Genomic DNA, 16,199 nt, shown 5'->3' with positions numbered 1-16,199 from the left:
GGGAAGAATTTCTTTTCTGGTCCAGTCGATTTGGGGTTCTATAGGCTTCTTGTATGATCATGGGTATCTCTTTTTTAGGTTAGAGAAGTTTTCGTCTATAATTTTGTTGAAGATATTTACTGGCTCTTTAAGTTGGAAATCTTCACTCTCTTTTATACCTATTTTCCTTAGGTTTAGTCTTCTCATTGTGTCCTTGATTTCCTGGGTTAAGAACTTTTTTCATTTTCTGTTTTCTTAGATTGTTGTGTCAATGTTTTCTATGGTATCTTTTGTACTTGAGATTCTCTCTTCTATCTCTTGTATTCTGTTGGTGATGCTTGCATCTATGGCTCCTGACTTCTTTCCTAGGTTTTCTATCTCCAGATTTGTCTCTATTGGTGATTTCTTAATTGTTTCTACTTCCATTTTTAGGTCCTGGATGGCTTTGTTCAATTCCTTAACCTGTTTGGCTGCACTTTCCTATAATTCTTTAAGGGATTTTTGTGTTTCCTCTTTAAGGGCTTGTATCTGTTTACCTGTGTTCTCCTGTATTTCTTAAGGGAGTTATTTATGTCCTTCTTAAATCCCTTTATCACTATCTTGAGATATGATTTTAGATCTAAATCTTGCTTTCCTGGTGTGTTCGGGTATCCTAATCTTGCTGTGTTGGGAGTACTAGGTTTTGATGATGTCAAGTAGTCTTGGTTTCTGTTGGTAAGATTCTTGCGTTTGCCTTTCACCATCGGTTAATCTCTGGTGTTAGATATTCTTGCTGTCTCTGGCTGGAACTTGGTGTTCTGGTGGGTCTGTAAGCCTGTGTCAGCACTCCTGGGAGATTAACTCTTCCCTGGTAAGACTCATGAGCAGAGAGCTGTGGATCAGCCATCCCTCCTGAGTCCTGGGGTCAGAGCATTCCCTGGAGATAAGCTCTCTGCTTGTGGGAAAGGTGCACAGAGGGGTGTGGATCAGTCTTCCCTCCTAATTGTAGGTAGAGGTAGAAAGGACCCTGTCCCAGCTGCTCTGCTGTTTCTATGGCCTGTGCCTCCCAGCAGGTCCTGCCTTACTCTTTCTCATTTTATAATTTAGGGAAATACTACATTGCTTGTTGATGATTCAGTTTCCACATTTCTAAAATGAAGACAATTACTAGAGCTTTATTTTGATGATCAAATTTGTTAATAAGTGAAAACTACCCAGGCTAGTACCTATCTTACAGTAAGACTTCTGAACAAATCACTGTTATTTTATAATCATTTGACTTGCTTAATAATATATTACAATATAATGATATAATGATAACTCGGCATTTAGGAAGACAAAATTAATAGCTCTTACTCTAGACTCTATATCATGTAAACCAAAATACATAGAAAAATTGCAAGCAGCTCATGGTATTAAAGGCCATAGACTTCCTTGAGAGAGAAGGAAGAACAAAGAAGAGAAGCAAGTTTAGGAGACAAATTGAATGATAGAACTCTTCCCTACATGTCCCATATTTGTAGTGAACTTGTTCAGGGAATAGCTTGATGGCAAACATTCTTTCAAGCAGATATTCCTGGAGAGCAGCAATATGGGACTTTTCCTGAGGAGTAACTGTCTTCAGTATTCCTCGCACCAAGGTGAGGCTGCCTGCTGATGGGTTACAGACAGGTAGAGTTGTGTGGCAGGGAGAGGTGCCGGAGTATATTTGTTTGTGAGAGTGTCACTCACTTTCATAAAGGAAAAAAATGGTGCAAAAGTCAGAGGAGAGAAAAAGCAGCAGAAAAGTGGCTGGGGTGAGTACAAGGCATGAGGATACTGGGAATAAGGGGATGGAGGAGGAAAGAAAACCACATAAAACAAATTCTGCTTGCAAACACCATTCCTTAATACCTTATATGCTAACTGAAAAAAATATTTTTAAAAAGTTTTATTTTCTACATCTTTTTTGTTTTGTTTTGTTTTGTTTTGTTGTCTGTCCTCAGTTTTGTTCCAAATTGCTGAGTTATTCTGTATTCACATGCATTGGATTGATATGGAAAGAAATGGACAGAAGTGTTGTGAAACATGGCTGAGCATCACTCACCCATGCTTATGTTTCCTGTTGCAATATAAGGCTCACTAGAAAGTCACTAGGTAAGGTCCACTTTTCTTTCCCTACGAAGAATGGGGCTTTCACTAGCCTTCAGTGAGGTGCTCTGCTCTTTCACTGTTGTGCATTCTTGTTGTTTCTCTGGTCCTCTTTCATTTGCTTAGATCTTGCTTCTCCTTGCTTCACAGGACCTTGGAGGCATCACCATTCAGGGACTAGACCTGGCTCTGACAGTGTGCTCCCTCTGCCCAGCAGGATTAGAGCTATAACTCTCTTGCTGCCACCAGCAGGCACTGGGAAGAATGGAGTCACAGCTGGGACAGGTTTCACATTCTATGATTAAAGCATATGTAGAAATTCAGTATTTCGTATTTGCCTGTTAGCAATGTATACATATATATTTAGGTAGATAGATGATAGATAAATGATAGATAGGTAGATAGATAGATAGATAGATAGATAGATAGATAGATAGATAGATAGATAGATCAGTAGAGTAGGAAGTCCCAGCCTTAAAGCTTGTCAGCACCCCCCAACTCCTGCTATTATTGATTAGTGAAATGGCAGCGGGGGATTCCGGATTGCATTAGAATAGACTCCATCTCTTGTTCTTACAAGAGAGGGATGACACATTTGAGTAAGAACTTAGAATATAATACTACCTTTAAATTTTAAAAAGAAAGCAAAGAATCTCTGGCCCTGTGGCAGTTGCAGAAGTACAGAAATTTATTTGTAATGACTGATTCCAACAGGTTGGTACAGTATGAAGGAAAGACCTTCTGAGTGTGTTCAATCTCAGACATGCGTGCATGCACAACTTAAAGTCAGGGGATACTCTGTTACAGTCACTTCTAGTCACTTACTCAAAAATTTATTTTCTTAAAATTAGCAGTGCTCTATCAGTCTAAGTCCATTATTTATGACTGAGTACATTTAAAAATGAGAGAGACTGGTGATATTGGCTCCTTCAGGAGAGCCCTTTCAAACTTTTCCTGAGAAAGAGTTTTCCATGAAATAATGAACCTATTGGCAATTGGATTTCCTTTTCTGTTCATCATATTTTTAATGGTATTTCTTTATCATATTAGTATTTGCAAAAAAAAAAAAACTGTTTGACATACAAAGTCAAATATCTAACACAGTCACTTTCACAGCCCACTTTAGTGGTTCTACACTCACTCTCCTGTTAATCAGTTTAAATTTTTCTTTAGGGGCTGCAGGGATGACTGAGTGTTCAAGGGAGCACACTGCTCAACCTTTTAGAGGACGAATTGCTCAGTTCTCAGCATTCATGTTGATGTGTGCCTTACAACCATCTATAACTCTAGTTCCAAAGCACAAGATTCCTTTGGCCTCCAAACATACCTGCATTCACATGTACACAAACATGTACACAAACACATAAGTAAAGAAGAATTTTAAATTTTTACAAAGGAGAACATTCCTTTAATGTTAGTCCTTAATACTACCTGGTACTTTGCTACAATTTAATAATTCAAAAGTTTTTCAGTGCTTGTGAATTTCATATCCTTAGGTTTCACAATTCTGAATATGTGATTCACTGTCCATACATAAATTTGATGCCTTCATAAGTGTGAACTCTTCAGTTTCCCTGTTCTATTAGTGTTACTAAAGGGTGGGAAATAAATTCTGTTTACTTCACATAATGCCTTAAACTTAACCTGGACTAGTGGCATTCATTCATGCATATCTCCTCATTCATATGTAAATAAATTACATGATATTACATATTTTGTTAGAAATAGGGTGACCTGTAATGTTTCAGAAAAGAAAAATAACACCTGCACACCTGCACGTGCACACACTATATTTAAGAGGGCAAGAAGAAGCTTCTAATCATACTAACCATTAAATATTAGTTAATTTGGGTCAGTGAGTCTCTCAATATTTTGATACAGGACATTTTTAGGGGACCCTTACTTTCTTTCACTTCTGACTGCTATCTATTGTGGTAAAAAAAAAAGAATACTGAGAAGCAAAATCTAAAAATTATAAGGGTGCCGAAGGACATCTTGTTGAACGGAAACCAATTTTCCTGGTGAGAAGCTTGGCTTCATTTTTTATTTTATAAACGTTGGCTTAATACTGATTGTGTGTCATGGAGAGGCCCCACAACATTCGCTACATCAAATGCTGTGAAAATTATCCAGCTCATATTATATACCTCTAAGCACTTCACCAAAATGTAATAATTTCCTCAAACATAAAAGAAACTTTTCCCTCTCTTTATTTTTTTATTTTATTTTTTTACCAAGTAAGAAGACTGGGCTTGGACTCTGATTCTGCATTTAAACTGAGAAGCAGCAAAAGCACTTTATTTCCTCTTACGGGCAGTGAATTTGGGTGGCTGGTGGGATGAACCGAGAACTCTGATTTTTCTGCCCCTAGGATCACTGGTTCCAGCTTCCTGGGTATCGATGGACACAAACTATCCTTGGGATGCCTAGACAAGATGAGAATCCAAACCACTGATTTAGAGAACTAGAAATCCAATTTCCGGAAGATCCAATGCATATATTTTCTTGGTCTGCAAAAAAATTTTTGCAGATATTCTATAAAAATAAAACTACCATCTGAACTGTCTTCCCGGACATGGCTGTTCAGTCAACAGAGTTCTCTCTAGCACTATGCTCTTTCTTCTAGCAACTGTTTCACAAGTACTGCTTTCCTCCCTAAGCATAATTAATGCAGCAAGATATGGGCTAGTGAAAGGTTTGAAAATGATTTCCATTTTCTTACAAATAAACTACCAACTGGACACACCTTAACAAATAGCAAACACTCAGGCCCTGCCTTGCTGGCTCCAGAAGTTTATTGCTTTGAATTCCCTAAGTGATCAAATTCATTTTTTTTCTTTTACTTGCTTGTTTTGAGACAGGGTTTCTCTGTGTAGTCCTGGTTGTTGTAAAACCTACTTTGTAGACCAGGCTGTGGAACTCAGAGATCTATCTGTCTGCCTGTGTGTCTAGAGTGCTGGGACTAAAGGGGTGGGCCAGACAGCCAAGCTCCAGTCTACTCATTAGCAGAAATAATTTGGAGGAAGATTGCTGCACCTTCCCTTCTCCTGTTTCGTGGATGTACAGACTGCACTGTAGCCATATTCACCACCACCCCGACTGTCTTCTTATAACCCTTTCCTCTCTTCTTTCCTCCATGCCCCTCCCTATGCTGAGTTTTGTGTCCAGAGTTAGTGTTAGTGTTAGGGTTGGGTTAGAGTTAGAGTTAGAGTTAGTGTTAGGGTTGGGTTAGGGTTAGGGTTAGGGTTGAGTTTTGGTTATGGTTGTGGTTAGGGTTGGGTTAGGGTTAGGGTTAGGGTTAGGGTCTAATAATTAATCTATTTCCATAAACATCATTGAGAGCTGGTGTCTTGACTCCCTTTAGTATTGGCCAGTATTTCTTCCCTCTAAGTATCTCCTTTGTGTCAATTATGGTTTTTCTTTTAACACCAATTAGAAACAGTGTGTGTTATCCTCTTGGCCTCCGAGGTTTTCAAAGTGCAATGAAGCCTTCCAGGACGTCAACATGAAGCCGTTCTCCTTACCTTGCTGTCAATGTGATGCTTCCCGTGGCATTAAAGCCTTTATGATTTACATTTACAGAATTGTATTTGTGCATTATAGGTTCATATTTTTTGTTAAGCTGTTTTAAACAGTGAAAAGTACTTGTATAGTTTAATTATATTTCAAATTTAATTACCATCATACATTTCCAGAGGTAATTGTCCACTGATTTTTTTTTTTTGTGATGTTTTTTAAATCTTATTCATGGAAACACAATTGTTAAGCTAAAACGATACAACTTCTATCAGCTTCCAAAAGATTGATACTGACGTCAGAGTCAGTTGAGTAGGATGTCTCTTCCTGTCCACATCACTGAGAGCATGCAGTAGGCATTGCCTACTTTTATTATTGCTTAAATAAACACTCATGAGCTTTTTATACATTTCAATTGTCGTATTTACTGAAGTTATTTTCATTTCATCTTCATTTTGACTGAAAATGTTTGAAGTATTAATATTTAGTTTGCTTATTTTTCCTTTAAGATTCTTTAGTTTACAGAATCCTCTTCCAAATTCCCCCAAATCCAGTGAATATTAAATTCTTAATCTGTTTTGTTCCCAATATTTTCCTGTTATATTTAATGATTTGATCCATCCGGAGCTCTTCTTGACCAATATGAAGCATTACAGATCTTGATTTACTTTTCCTCACAAAATGCTAACCAGCCATTCAGCTGCCATTTAGTGACTAACCCTCTGCTTCCCCGCTGCTTTGATAAAATAAATCTTACGTATAATAAAGTCTGTTCCCAGGATTCTTCTTCTGCTCCATTTAGCTTTGCTTTGTAGTTTGCAAGACACTTTAACATACATTATCTCATTTCATTCTCCCTACCCCACACTGATTGCCTGGCTCACCCCCTGCTGCTATAAACATCAAACATCTGACTTGTCCCATCCCTGCCTTATGGATGGAAAAAAAAAAAAAAACCAAAAACCAAAGCCTGAAAGGTAAAGAAACAGGTTAGCTAGCCTCACCAGCCTTTTTAATACTGGCAAGAAATAGCAAGCTTCCATGTTTGTGCGTGCAATGCCCTGGGATGCTGTATCTAGCACTAAAGAAAACTGGTTGCCTTCAGGGTCACCTGGGAGCCTTTGTTATTGATTCTCAGAACTACAAACCATTTTGTGCACTCAGGCCCACCTTCCAGAATATTCTTGAAGCTTGTGCTCCCACACCAGAGGAAGAGCAGCAGAGCTTAGGCTTGGGCCCGGGCTCCCCATCCTCTGTGTGTGCTTGGCACTGACTGAGAACTCTGCTTTCTGTCAGTATATTTGTGCTCTGACACATATTCTGGAGTGATTAGATTAAGGCTGGCAAAGCCAATATGAAAAACCCACACAGATTACCACTGTCACCCACAGTAATTACATTTATTCATTTCCATTTAGCCAAGTTTTTACAAGCCGAGCAAGGGGCCAAATAAGCAATAAACACAGAGGCAAGAAATTAAAAAGCTGATCTGTTTGCTGTGAAAACAATCAAACTATCATCTTTCTTTAGGCACCTCATTCATCATTGGTGAGGGCCACACTGGTGAGGTGGAGGTTGGAAGCCTAATGTTATTACATGTAAATTCACTAACATGAAATTACTGCCCCTGATGCGATTTTACTAATAAATTAGTTCATTTCTACCTTCTCGCTAGAGACTTTAGGGACCGTGGAGAATTGTACATGTGTCTCCTCATCTTGCCTGCTTTATTTCAGCCTGGCTGGCTCTCAAATTTCCATCTCTTTTCACTCCCTCCCATCCGATCCTTTACTTTCCTTGCTATGCCTTATTGGATAAACATGCCATATAGTTAGTTGTCTTCACATGTAGTTTAGAAATAAGCAGCTTAAGGACAAATTCTCTTTCACAGGCAATGAGAACGACATCAGGAGGCATTGTGAGGATATGCCAGTTCTTGGAGCTCGTTGGCAGCTATTATTAATTCATTGCTGGGTGTGGTGGTTTTTCTCATTTCTGTATAAATTTTCAATTTGAAAATGGAATGAAGCCAAACTTTGCCATGTCAAGTAGCTACTGAAGCAAGGAAATCAATCTGCAAGCAGCTCCTTTGACTTGCTAGCCCCTCCACTGTGTCTTCAAAGTAGCAGAGACTACACAGTAGAAGAGCAGCCGATGGCTCACAGAAGACAGATGTGTCCTTTCCCTGCATTGCTCCCTCCCTGGGACATTCTCAGCCCTTCTCTAGCTTACTGCTAATGGGCCATGCCTCCACATAGAGTAGTTCATTTATTTTGTTTATTTTATTTTATTTTTATTTTATTTTACTTTAAATTTCATCGGCATGGCTGTTTATCCTTGCACAAACTTCCCAATCGGTTTCCACAAGCCCACAAACGGGTTCTATAAACATGGCTTTGGTACCATCACTGAAGGAGTGGGGATGGGCAGAGTGGAGAGAGAGAGCAGGCAAGTTTTTCAGAGGAGTCCCTTCCCCCACTCAACCCTACTCTAAACGCTCCCTATGGTGATTGTGTCATAAGTGGTTCAAGGTTACACCCTCAGGGAAAATATGCACAATAGTATGTTCGTGCGTTGCCCAGCCAAAAATGTGTTTTAGAAGTTTCTTTGTTACAGTAACACAGTGAGAGTCAGTCATTGATGAGGTAAGCATTCCACATTCTACTGCATCACACATGATCATTGGATAACACCAGTTCATCCTTGTGATTAGAAATCTTAAGAAATGAAATCCACAGGAGAGACTGCCAACTTCCATTTGTCTGGATCTTAATTTAGCTTTACAGCATGTAAGTGCAATGGGAGGGTAAGGTACATGAAACAAACGTAAGACTTTATTCACCAAGGGGAAATAAGAGCAAATGAAAGCAAGCATGTGCTTCTTGGAATTATTGGGTAATAGAATATCCTGATATACTAATGTTTTGCTAGTAAATGAAAATATATTGGATACTAATTTTAAAACAAGTTGATTTAACCCTAACCCTGCATCATAGGGAGTCCTACGAGGAATGTTACCAAAAGTGAGAGCAAACAAGCCTTGCCTATGAGGGCCTGAAATGCATAATTTTCTAGTTTCTGATTCACTACCAATATGACTCATGTTTCATGGCCCTCCCATAGAACACTGAATTTTCTTTCATAATTATTACCACATAGTTTGCTGGGTTTTACATATTTTGGTATTTTCTAAATATCTGTCTTTTCACTCAGATGTTCTTTATTCAAGTATGAACTCTGCCATAGTTTGAAAATAGAATGTTCTTCAAAAGCCCTTGTAGTAAAAGATTGACCCTCAATTTGATGCTACTAGGGAGTGGTGGAGAATTCAAGAGGTGGAGGATGGCAATTGTGGATGGATGTGACCTAAGCCAAAATATGTGACACTAGCTTCTTCCCTCCCTCCCTCCATTCCTTCATCCTTCCCTCCCTTCCTTCCTCTTTTCTTCTCTTCCTTCCTCCCTCCCTCCCACCCTCCCTCCTTCCCTTCCTCCTTCCCTCCCTTCCTTCCTCTCTCCCTTCTTTCCTCTTTCCCTTCCTTCCTTCTTTCCCTCTTTTCCCTCCTTCTTCCCTATTCCTTTCTTTCTCTTCTTCCTTCATGGTTTGCTTCCTTTTTCCCTTTCTTGATTCCTTCTTTCTCTTCCTTCCTTCATTCTTCATTGCTTGCTTGCCTTCCTTCCTTCCTCCCTTTCTTCCTTCCTTTGTCCTTTATTGTTTGCTTTCTTCCCTTCCTTCCTTCTTTCCTTTCTTCCTTTCTCCCTTCCTTCTTTCCTTTATGCTTTAAATAAAAAATGACTCTCACAGGCTCATGTGCTTGAATACAGTTGTTGGGACTGTTTGGGGACAACATCTCACCATGCTGTCCCCAAACATTTAGTATTCACCTGTGTATGACAAATACTGAATATGAGAATGAAGACTCATGAGTTGTATAGTCCTATAGAAACAGAGGCATCATTTTGAATAAGTATCACTTGAAGATCATTTTAGTATCTATGCTTGAGAACTACTCATTGAGCATCATTTATGTCTTTAGTCTTGTGAGTGATGAGGATCCAGAAGTGGATAGGTAGCCAAAAAACACTTGCCTTCACGAGTTTACATTTCTAGAGAAAGTAGATAATAAAGAAATGTATCAGATTATGAGTAATGGTCATTCTATTTTTTTACACAAACCTATATACCTGATGTTGGTATTTTCCACACATAATGGCATTTGGAATTTCCTATCTTCTGTTGTACTGACAATGTTTACTCATTATCTGGGCTGTACATGTCACCATGTTCTGGCCCCATATTTCACTTGATACATGATGGCTGTTCCACTGGAGTGCATGCTGCCCTCACTGTCTAATGGACATATTGCATTCTTTCAATATCCTAAGTTGTTTTTTCCTCAACTCTTCTCCCCTCCAAATTTACACACATTATTTGTCTATCACCTTCTTCATTGATGTCTCTCTGATTTGACTAGCAAATAACTTCCTGTTGTTTTGGTAAATAATCTGTCAGTCAAATCATCATAGTTTGACTGAGTGCAGCAATATTGCCATTCATTTTGTTGATTAACTCAGTCACACACACACACACACACACACACACACATACCTTTTTGTACATTGTGTCAAATATACAATAAGAATCTGATCTTTTCAGAGAAACTATTTTTGTATTATCTATAGAACCTGCTATACTGGTATACCTATGTTGTACTTCTTTAAATGAACAATACCCTGAATGTGCCAAGCCATGCACTTAGAGCCACTGTCTGAAGATTTCTAGTGGCAACTACAATTTGACCTGAGATTATTTATATACTATATCAAGAACATCTTATTAATTTGTATAATCTCTTCTCACTTCAGAACAAGAAATGAGAAGACCCTGCTACTTTAGTTTCCCGAGTTATCTGAACTACCCAGAATGGATATACATTAATGTGATTTCAATGAAATATTTTGTTGTTGATTGATATGCTATTGATTTATATTTCAATACACAGTAAGCAGCTATCATAATTGTTACTGGCCATTCAATAATGTAAAGCCATAGTTTCTGGGGAAGGGGTGAATAGCTTGGGTGAATGGATATAGATGGTGTTATCATGTCCTAATTGCCACACTCAGGAGCTTAAGACAGGAGGATTACAAGTTCAAGGCCAAACTAGGTGAATGTATATCATGGTGAGATATTCATAAAATTTTCATTTTAGCCACTTATACCTACTGCAGTGTTTATTAAGTACTTCAACTCCTCACGCCTTCCCCAGAAAACATAGCTTTACATTATTGAATGACCAGTAGGACTTATGAAGGCTGTTTGCTATATACTGAGATATACTGAGATATAAATTAATAGCATATCAGTCGAAAACAAAATATGTAATTGAAATCATATTATGGAATTAATGCTTGATGATAAGAAGTAATAATGACTTCTATATAAAAGCAGGTTGCTACAGAGAAAGAGGAGCTGTTGCCTCTGTTTACTTCAATCTCTTACTAATTCACTATAAGCTCAATCAGCTATGTGGAGAACTGAGGAGAAGCTATTTGCACCAGTGAATTTATACATATATTTTCCAGACTTCATAGAACTCCAAGAAACAAAGACATGCAATACATGCCATGTCTGCATGCCTTTGCATGTTTGGGGATATTTTATTTTGATGACATATTTTCCCTTCCATCAATGGGAATGGATTAAAAATCTAAGGTGATAGCTTTTAAGTGTCTCAGATTGTATGATTTTTTTTTCTCCAGACTCCCCCTGTTATCAGAGAGTGCAAGTGTAGACCCTTGATGGTTTTGAAATGTTTCTCTAAGTACTAGTTGCTTTATGTCCCCCATGTCCCTTCCCATTCAGGACTGTGTCTGTCAGTCATGAATATCCTTAAGTGGATTTAGAAACTTTTCACACATAAATAAAGGTACAGTTTAGTGTCGGCTTAATAATATGGTGTTATCCTGCTCAACACTGTAATTTCCATGTTCTTATTGATTGTAATTTATAACACCATTAGCTTTCTAAACTGCCATTAACTAATGATGGACTCTGTGGGTTAACAGTGCTTTGAAATCAGTTACTGACAAGTTGACCCCAGAAGCATTTATCAAAAGGATAATGGATCCCTATTGGAGTGACAATAAATTAGGTTATGCTCTTATCGAATTAAACAATGGATGAAGGAAAATTAGCTATCAATAAACATCTATAAAGCCTTCCCGATTATTCCCAGTCAATTATATCAATTAGAGATCAAACACGGAACCCCTGCCGTAAGTTAAATAGGACTAACCAGAGCCCAAAGAGGCCAAATTGTGTTACAAAATGCAACACCAGGGGCAGCTGCAAAAGAGGTAATCATTCTGGCCATTGACAAAAGGGCTCCTTTATTAGAACATGGGGCTATCACCCTGAGGCATGCTTCTGGCTTAGGGACAAGACTTTGTAATAAAGGCAAAAAGAGAGGGAGGGTAAGAAGATGTTAGAGGTAAGAAAGACCATGAAAAAAAGAGACATGGCATATATCAGAATAAAAGAAAAGATTGCAAAATGTATTGGTATGTGTAGTCTTCCTCTTTTGCTATAAGAAAATTAAACCTCTTGGCTCAAAAGGGTGTTTTATTGGCTCTTTGGCTGGTGATGGTTTTGAAGGGACTATTACTCCTTCAAAGTAACTATTGTATATCCACAAGCATGTACATATATGGACAAGCATATATATATATATATATATATACCTTATTACTCAGTACTTCTGTGCCATCCTGGTTCTGTCCTAGTGATATGTTTTGCAAGGAATGTTGAGCATTTTACTATATGCATTTGAATTTAATGGGCATTTGACTTGTGTCTCAGACAAATTCCCTTTTCCTTTCATCATTCTCCATTAAGAATTTACTTAGTTCTTACTGAGGGTTGAAGAGATGGCTCCATAGTTGAGAGCATTGGCTGCTCATTTAGAGAACCTAGGTCCGATCTTTAACATTTATATGACACTTCACAACCACTCCCATGGGATCTGATAAATTCATCTGGCTTCCAAAGGTACCAGGTACACACATGATGCACAGATACACATTTGTACAGAACACCCATATGTAAAATTAAAATAAAATAAAATAAAAAGCAATAATTTTAAAAAGAGTTTGTTAACCAGGAGGAGCTGCTTATCCTGTGTGTGTCTGTGTGTGTGTGTGTGTGTGTGTGTGTGCGCGCATTTAAGCCTCTTGGAGTCCCAACTTGAAATTCAGCTAACTTTCTGACCAACATACTCATTTTACAAAAATCTGGTGGAATGGGTAACAGAAGCTAAATACAATATAAAGGGGTGGAAAGGCCCAGGGAAGGCAACATTTTGAAACATCATGGCTGTGAAACCAGACAAAACTCTCACCACCTTCGTTTCAGCTCATACATCTAACTTCTCTGTATCCGTACACCTTAGAAATAAACAAGAGTTACAACTAGCTTGCTTTTTATTCTACTGGGAAGCATGCCAATCACATGTCATGTTTTGGAAACAAGGTATTTTATAGGTATCTGATCAGGAACTTGCACTTTTCCTAGCTTCATCTCTATTACTGTCAGAACTACCCACCACTGAGTCTCACCCTTGCATTCTTCCCTTGGTATGCACACATATGTTAATGTTGACTTTGCCCTGAGCTCTGAAGCATTGGGCTATGTCAGAGGAGTTATAGAGTTTCTAATCAATGTCAATATGATGTTAATCTAATGTTATGTTAATCAGTGACCAGATTGCTAAGGTACCCCAGCTTGAATTCATTTGTCAAGGCCTGCTTTTATTTTTTACCTGCAAAAGTATTTTTAATTGTCTCATCTCACTACTCCGGGGTAACAAAATTGTCCACTAAAAATAGTTTCTGCACATTTTCCCAAGCCACGATCTTTACTATTACAGAAAGGATAAGGAAATGAGAGAGTTTGCTGAATTCTTATCAGTCTTCAAGTCCAAAATGCTTTCCAACTTTCTCCATGCTGGCTTTGAGCATGTGGAACCTGTTCTGGTGGGTACATGAGCCTTAAGGACAGAGTCCAAAAAAATACAAAAGAAAAGTCATCCAGTTAACTAACAACATGTGGTTGTGAAAGGGTAACAATGCACTAAAACATTGGTGGTTCCAAATTAAAAATATGTATTTATGTATTTTATGTATGTATATTATGTATACATAGTAGATAAAATGAGTTGTAGGTTTTAATTCAGCACAATGTCTAGGCTTAGTGAGGGAAATTAACTACAGTAGTTAAAGTTTATAAATTAACTTTGCTGGAGCCGCACAAAATCTCCCAGTGAAACACTATCCGTTGATTATGCATCTATCACTCTGAAACAGACATACCCTATGCATTTGAAACCGTGCAGGCAGCCCTGAATACACTTGTGGCAGTTTCATTAAAGGCTTGATGATATAATTTGGTCTGTGATTTCAATTTGTTTAACTGGTCATGTTAAAGGAAGTTAATGTCTTCCTGTGCTTAAACTCACTGCCTGGTGTTCCCACAACAAAACACTGAATCTGTGGACATTTTCTGTCTTTGGTACCCCAGACATTCCTGAAAACTCACTAAACACATTTATGGAGCACCTACTAAGCACTCGGTACTATTCTAGATTCTGCACATGCAAAGGGAAATAAAATGATTCTTGCGTTTATAAGCTTGTGCTTTACTTGATGGACACCAATGACAAACAAAACAAAGGAGACTAATGGGATGTTTAAGAATGTCCAGGGGAAAGGTAAATTGGGGTTTAAAATATAGGGAGTATGCAAATGTTGAGGAAGAAAAAAAGTGCTGAAAAATTTGCTGGAATCAGGAAAGAGCTCACTTTAGTGGCACTTATGTCCAGACCTGAAGGAGGTGGGAGTGGGAGTCAGTAGCGATCCAGAGACACAGATGAGAGAAGAGCAAGAGCCTGAGGCAGGCGTGTTTTCCAATAGTTACAGTACAGAAGCCTGCCTGGAAGGGATGGCTAGGAAAGTGGAATAAAAAGATTAGTGCATGAGAGGTACAGAACATCTAGGACCATTGTAGCCGTGATGGAAACCTTGGCTTTTAATCTAAGTAAGATTTAAATACGTAAAAGGTATAAATAAAAGAGATACATTTGGACTGTCTCTGAGTCATTTGAACTAGAGTTCAGCTGAATGAGCTAGCTATCTTTAGACTTTTAAAAAATTGAACTAATTTTATGTTTTAAATTCATTTTATTATTTTTGTAATTTTTAAAAATGAACATATACTTACAAAATTTCCCTCCTGCCTGTTCTCCTTCCAACCCCCCCCACTATCCCCTTTTATCACTCCTCATATTCATGTCTCTAAAGAAAGGCTAGCTCAAGCAACATCTCAGAAGATGGGGTAGAAAGACCAGGAATTCTGCTGTGGGACTATGTCTTTTAGAAATAACAGAGAAGCCATGGCTCTAATCACTCAACAACATGGCTGCCTAAACAAGACCTAAATGAGGAAAATACCAATAGACATGCTAACATGGAAGAAAAAATCTCATGGGCCCCATTCCTAGATTAATGACTATGGACAGAGGGAGGTCCTTCTATTGGTTTAGCCAGTAGTGGAGGTCAGGCTAGCAAGTGGTCAGGCTTGAATTTATATACATACATGTTACATTAATTTTATTTTTATTTATGTGTGTGTGTTTGTGTGTGTATGAGAGAGAGAGAGAGAGAGAGAGAGAGAGAGAGAGAGAGAGAGAGAGAGAGGAGTCACGAAGGACAGTGAAGGCCAAAAGATATCTGACAACTGGAGTTACAGGGTTTATGAACTGCCCAGTATAGGTTCTGGGAACTCAGGTCCTCTGAAAGAGCAGAAAACATGCTTAACTCCTGAGCTATTTCTCCACCCCCTATTTATTTTTTTATTTAGATTTTTGTTTATGTGTACATGTGTGCATATGTAATGTATGGGGTGACCCACTGAGGCCAGCACCATGTACAAATTAAATGTTCTGAGTGTCAGAAGAGGCAACAGTTGCAAAGGAGAAATCTCTCTTTCTACCTCTCTCTCTCCCTTCTTCCTTCAATGTTAATACACATGTTTCACTGATACCACCTCTCACTATCCCTATATACTCCCACACTTGTAAACAAAGCCAAGTGACAGGAAGCTCTGTTAAGTCCCCTCTCAGATTCTACAAAATCCATTTGTAATCAAAATAAACATTTCAATAAAAGAACACAGAACTGAAAATCACACCCCTCCATACTCCTCAACCCATCCTAAATATGGAAGTGTTTTTGCAAATCTCTTGAGTTTCTGGATCCACATGTGTTCTGCATTATCGCCAGCTCCTTGGCAAATAGGAGCATATTACTTATGTCTGAGAGAATTTTAACTTTACAGCTTGCTCTTCAACTAGGAGGCACATGACCACAAAAGCAGAATGGAATATATAATTTTTAAAGTTTACCTGCTGTAAATTGTTACTGTCTCCAACAAGGAGATGCATAGCTGTTGCAGTAATATAGTACCCAGAGAACTTGAACATAAATTTTCTTTCCTAGATAGCATGAATTGTATAGGTATAGTTTGTAGTCTCAGGGTAC

The 16,199-nt window shown here is 38.3% G+C and overlaps 1 long non-coding RNA gene across 1 annotated transcript in view; it reads left to right on the top strand.

Annotated features, from left to right (window-relative positions):
- Positions 1 to 8,281: 8,281 nt before the first annotated feature.
- Positions 8,282 to 16,199, top strand: part of LOC116089087 — a 16,235-nt gene continuing 8,317 nt past the window's right edge. The window contains exon 1 of the long non-coding RNA XR_004118149.1: positions 8,282 to 8,393. This is a non-coding gene — a long non-coding RNA (uncharacterized LOC116089087). The remainder of the gene's footprint in view (positions 8,394 to 16,199) is intronic.

This window comes from Mastomys coucha, unplaced genomic scaffold, assembly GCF_008632895.1.
Source record: "Mastomys coucha isolate ucsf_1 unplaced genomic scaffold, UCSF_Mcou_1 pScaffold14, whole genome shotgun sequence".
In the NCBI taxonomy this organism is placed as follows: Eukaryota; Metazoa; Chordata; class Mammalia; order Rodentia; family Muridae; genus Mastomys; species Mastomys coucha.
This window is presented reverse-complemented; position numbering and strand designations above follow the sequence as displayed.